This window comes from Salvelinus sp. IW2-2015, unplaced genomic scaffold (genome assembly GCF_002910315.2).
Source record: "Salvelinus sp. IW2-2015 unplaced genomic scaffold, ASM291031v2 Un_scaffold2777, whole genome shotgun sequence".
NCBI classification, from domain to species: Eukaryota; Metazoa; Chordata; class Actinopteri; order Salmoniformes; family Salmonidae; genus Salvelinus; species Salvelinus sp. IW2-2015.
In genome coordinates this window covers 39,071-45,137 of record NW_019944079.1, presented here as the reverse complement: position 1 = coordinate 45,137, position 6,067 = coordinate 39,071, and the positions used below count along the sequence as shown (strand labels likewise).

Below are 6,067 nucleotides of genomic sequence, written 5' to 3'. Positions count from 1 at the left end.
CTTTCACATAACTAACATCACAACCCGTCCTCTACCCCCTTTCACATAACTAAACATCACACCCGTCCTCTATCCCCCTTTCACATAACTAACATCCACACCCGTCCTCTACATCCCCCTTTCACATAACTAACATCACACCCGTCCTCTATCCCCCTTTCACATAACTAACATCACACCCGTCCTCTATCCCCCTTTCACATAACTAACAAAGCCTTGTCCTGACCACAATTCATCATCAATAGCCGAAAATTTGTCTGAAAGGGGATAGAGGACGGGTGTGATGTTAGTTATGTGAAAGGGGGATAGAGGACGGGTGTGATGTATTACGTAGACACATCTGTCAGTCAACTGATTTCTTTAATGACAGAGAGGCACATGAAGAGAGGACAGTATTCTCTCCCTGTTGACTCTTTCTCGTGTMATTTTTTAGGGTTTAGATGGACCCGTAGGGCCGAGTGGACAGCCCGGTGAACCTGTGAGTAACCACGTCACTCACTCACACGCACGCACGCACACACGCACGCACGCACACACACACACACACACACACGTTCCTCCACCCATCAGGCGGCTCTATGACCGCAGTGTGCCCAGGCTGATTGTCTACGATTCACACTCCATCTTTATCCCAGCAGGGGAGGAGGAGGCCCAGTGGGGCTCTGCCTCTCTAAATGGATCACCCAGAGACCAAAGAAATAGAGGACTGTATTAGACATGTTAGGAAGGCTGTGTTAAGGCTCACACTGAATGTGGATCTACCGATCGTTTACCGTTCAGCGCGCTGTTGAGGCCGTCTGAGTCAGAATCGTGCAAAAATGTCATTTTCCGTGATTCAACATGTAAAATCGGTTTGCACTCGGTTCGCAACTACAGTACTCTACACAGGCAAACRCTATTGGTGTGTCCGAGCCCTTAAGTACAGAGACTCAGGGAAATAGAGGAGCTGGGGTTTTGGATGAGAGAGAAGGGAAGTGAGGGGGAAGGGGGAGAGAGGGAGGGAGATAAATGTGAGAGAGGAATTCAGTGGGTGGTGAATGAGATAAGAGCGAGTTAGAGAGTGAAGGAAAGGGAGAGAGAGATGGTAGAGATGAAATCCTGGCCTGAATGATTATATTTCCATATCAATCACTTCAAGGGAGATCACAGATGTGGCTTTGGAACAGGTGGCTTGGCCGAGGTACAAAGAGTGATGCTGACAAAAACAACACACGCAGCGACACCCCCAACCCGCTTCATCTCTCCTCACAGACACACACACGCAGCAATAACAAAATGTGCAAAAAACCGAGACAGACCTATCTGCGTGCAGACAATCACAGAGACAGGAAACAAACACCCACAAAATCCCAACGACAACAACAAGCCTCCTATATATGATTCTCAATCAGCGGACAACGATTACCATCTGCCTCTGATTGAGAACCATATTAGGCTGACATAGAAACAGACAAACTAGACACACAACATAGAATTCCCACCCAGCTCACGTCCTGACCAACTAAACACCATACAAAACAACAGAAAACAGGTCAGGAACGTGACAGTGTCGGTCCTCATGAGAGACAGTTCATCATAGTGCTTGATGGTTTTTGGACTGCACTTGAAGAAACTTTCAAAGTTGTTGAAATTTTAGGATTGACTGACCTTCATGTCTTAAAAGTAATGATGGACTGTCATTTCTCTTTGCTTATTTAACTGTTCTGCCAAATATGGACTTGGTCTTTTACCAAATAGGCTATCTTCTGTATACCAACCCTACCTTGTCACAACACAACTGATTGGCTCAAATGCATTAAAGAGAAATAATTCCACAAATGAACTTTTAACAAGGCACACATGTTAATTGAAATGATTCCAGGTGACTACCTCATAAAGCTGGTTAAGAGAATGCCAAGACTGTGCAAAGCTGTCATCAAGGCAAAGAGTGGCTACTTTGAAGAATCTCAAATATCTAAATATATTTTGATTTGTTCAACACTTTTTGGTTACTACAATGATTCCATGTGTTATTTCATAGTTTTGATGTCTTCACTATTATTCTACAATGTAAAACTTTGAAAAATAAAAGAAAAACCCTTGAATGAGTAGGTGTGTCCAAACTTTTGACTGGTACTGTATATACAGTATATATGTGTGTGTGTCTGTGTGCGTGTTTTGTGTGTGTTTCTGTGTGCTCATCATGCATTTGTGTGTGGTGTTTGAGAAATATTGTAAGTATGTTGAGTGTGTGTGTCTGTGTGGTATGTGTGTCTGAGTGTCTGAGGAAGAGCAAGTTAATGAGGCCTGTGCGCATATGGGCAAGTGTGTATTTGTGTGAGAGTGAGTGTGTGTGTCTGTGAGGAGAGATGAAGCGGGTTGGGGGGTGTCGCTGCGTGTGTTGTTTTTGTCAGCATCACTCTTTGTACCTCGGCCAAGCCACCTGTTCCAAAGCCACTCTGTGATCTCCCTTGAAGTGATTGATATGGAAATATAATCATTCAGGCCAGGATTTCATCTCTACCATCTCCTCTCCCTTTCCCTCACTCTCTAACTCGCTCTTATCTCATTCACCACCCACTGAATTCCTCTCTCACATTTATCTCCCTCCCTCTCTCCCCCTTCCCCCCTCACTTCCCTCTCTCTCTCTCATCCAAACCCCCAGCTACTCTATTTTCCTGAGTCTCTGTAGTTAAGGCTCGGACACACCAATAGTGTTTGGCCTTGAGAGAGTGCTGTAGTTGCGAACCGAGTGCAAACCGATTTTACATGTAGAATCACGGAAAATGACATTTCGCACGATTCTGATCAGACGGCACGCTGACAATCAGTAGATCCACATTCAGCGTGAGCCTTAACACAGCCCTCCTAACATGTCTAATACAGTCCTCTATTTCTTTGGTCTCTGGGTGATCCATTTAGAGAGGCAAGAGCCCCACTGGGCCTCCTCTTCATCTGCTGGGATAAAGATGGAGTGTGAATCAGCCTGGGCATACACGCGGTCATAGAGCGCCTGATGGGTGGAGGAACGGTTGTGTGTGTGTGTGTGTGTGTGTGTAGTGGTTGTGTGTTGTGTGTGTGTGTGTGTGTGTGTGTGTGTGTGTGTGTGTGTGTGTGTCTGTTGCTGTGTGGCTGCGCTGCGCGTAGACTAGATCCTCGTGTGCTCCGTCGTGATCGTGTGTCGACTGTGCACTAAGGAGTGGGTGTGCGTGAGCTTAGTCGTGATCGATGACGTGTACTCACAGGTCACCGGGCTGTCCACTCGGCCGCTACGGTCCATCGACACCCTAAAAAATACACGAGAAGATCAACAGGAGAGAATACTGTCCTATTAAAGAAATCAGTTACACACAGATATGTCTACGTAATACATCACACCCGTCCTCTATCCCCAATTTCACAATAACTAACATGCCTTGTCCTGCCAACAATTCATCATCAATAGCCGAAAATTTGTCTGAAATTAATTTATAATCTTCACTGGATTTTAATCAATTGATATTTGCATTGCTTGTTGTTGAGTGAACAAAAAGCCAGAATGACAGAAGATGTCTTAAAAATTCAAGCGTTTTCAATTTCATCTCAATGGTGAGTGCTTTGATCTGGGTGCTTTGCTTAACTGTGGTACTGTCGGAGAATTTTCCATCTACCGATCATGGTAATGGGCGTCCTTCACTTTTACCTTGCCTCGTGGAAAAGGGTTTCAACTCGACCCACATGTATAGCATAATACATTGACATTTTTGTCATTTAGCAGACGCTCCTCTCAGAGTTAACATTGTGAGTGCATACATTTTGTACTCGTATAATATGTATGTACGGTTATTATACCAGAACGTATGTGGCTCTGGTTTCAACATACAGCAGCACATAGAAATGGAATTCAAATTCTGTGTCTGCCCATGGGGTCCATGTTTCTGTTGGGGTCCATGTTTGCCTGTTGGGTTCCATTTTGTTTCCTGTTGGGGTCCCATGTTTTCTGTTGGGTCCATGTTTTCTGTTGGGGTCCATGTTTTCTGTTGGGGTCCATGTTTTCTGTTGGGGTCCATGTTTCCTGTTGGGTCCATGTTTCCTGTTGGGGTCCATGTTTTCTGTTGGGGTCGCCTGTTTTCATGGTTGGGTCCCTGTTTCGCTGTTGGGGTCCATGTTTTTTTCTGTTGGGGTCCATGTTTCCTGGACTTTGCTGAAGGGGATGCTGGGTATGGTTACTTTGCTGAAGGGGATGCTGGGATGGTTACTTGTGTCTTATGGTTACTTTGCTGAGGGGATGCTGGGTATGGTTACTTTGCTGAAGGGGATGCTGGGTAATGGTTACTTTGCTGAAGGGGATGCTGGGTATGGTTACTTTGCTGAAGGGATGGCTGGTATGTTACTTGCTGAAGGGGATGCTGGGTATGGTTACTTTGCTGAGGGGATGCTGGTATGGTTACTTTGCTGAAGGGGATGCTGGGTATGGTTACTTTGCTGAGGGATGTGGTTATGGTTACTTTGCTGAAGGGAATGCTGGGTATGGTTAGCTTTTGCTGAAGGGGATGTTGGGTATGGTTTACTTTGCTGAAGGGGATGCTGGTAGGTTATTTGCTGAGGGGATGTTGGTATTGGTTACTTTGCTGAAGGGGAATGTTGGTATGGTTACGTTTGCTGAATGGGGATGGTATGTTACTTGCTGAATGGGAGTTGGTATGGTTACTTTGCTGAAGGAGCTAGGATGTTAGTTTCTGAGGGTGGAGGTGTGTACTCTTGCTGTTGAGGTTAGGCAGGGATTGATTCGCATGGTATGGTTACCTTGCTGAAGGGGATTGTGGTATGGGTTACTTTGGCTGAAGGGGATGTTGGCGTATTGGTACTTTGCTGAGGGGATGTTTGAGTATGGTTACTTGCTGAAGGGGATGTTGGGTTATGTTACTTTGCTGAAGGGGATGTATGGAGTTTTACTTTCTGAAGGGGATGCTGGTATGGTTACTTTGCTGAAGGGGATGTGGGTATGGTTACTTGCTGAAGGATTGGGTATGGTTACTTTGCTGAAGGGGATGCTTGGGTATGCGTTACTTTGCTGAAGGGGATGTTGGTATGGTTACTTTGCTGAAGGGATGCTGGTATGGTTACTTTGGCTGAAGGGGATGTGGGTATGTTACTTTGCTGAAGGGGATGTTGGGTATGGTACTTTGGCTGAAGGGGATGTGGGTATGGTTATTGCTGAGGGGATGTTGGTATGTACTTTGCTGAAGGGATGTAGTGGGTATGGTTACTTTGCTGAAGGGGATGTTGGGTATGGTTACTTTGGCTGAAGGGGATGTTGGGTATGTTTACTTTGCGAAGGGGATGTTGGTTATGGTTACTTTGCTGAAGGGATGTGGCGTTGGTTACTTTGCTGAAGGGGATGTGGGTATGGTTACTTTGCTGAAGGGATGTGGTAATGGTTACTTTGCTGAAGGGGATGTTAGGAACTGTGATGGTTGACTTTGCTGAAGGGGATGTTGGGTATGGTTACTTTGCTGAAGGAGGATGTTGGTGATGGTTACTTTCTGCCAGGGGATGTTGGTATGGTTACTTTGCCTGAAGGGGAATCGTTGGGTATGGTTACTTTGCGCTGAATGGGATGTTGGTATGGTTACTTTGCTGAAGGGGATGTTGGGTATGGTTACTTTGGCTGAAGGGGATGTTGGGTATGGTTACTCCGCAGGACCCTATAGTAGCATTTATGGTTGTTTTTCGTCCTCACCTTTTTCTCCTGACTCCCCATCAGGCCCATGTAGTGCCAGGCTTCCCTCTCTCCCCCTAGGAAGAAAAATACATTTATACTGTGTTTAAAGGCATATGTAGACTTGATGTTCAATGCCATTAAACACTATCAGGCAGTCACAAATGCCTTCCCACACATAAATGTCAAAAATCACGCACACAAGTCCAGGAGGAGAGAAAGACAGACAGTGTGGACTTGGTTGCTAGTCCTCCACTCCTCTGGCCCTTGTTTCCTGGAGACCTGGCAGTCCGTCAGAAGCCTCCTGTCGCCCTGGGAATAAATAGACCTCAAGGCATGAGATCGAACATAGTTAGCAGACACAGACCCACAAACACACAATAGATT

General features: G+C 45.7%; 1 long non-coding RNA gene across 1 annotated transcript in view; it reads left to right on the top strand.

Moving 5' to 3' along the window:
- The first annotated feature begins 418 nt into the window (after positions 1 to 418).
- The window catches only part of LOC112074726 (uncharacterized), an 11,326-nt gene continuing 5,677 nt past the window's right edge, over positions 419 to 6,067 (top strand). The window contains exon 1 of the long non-coding RNA XR_002894821.1: positions 419 to 478. This is a non-coding gene — a long non-coding RNA (uncharacterized lncRNA). The remainder of the gene's footprint in view (positions 479 to 6,067) is intronic.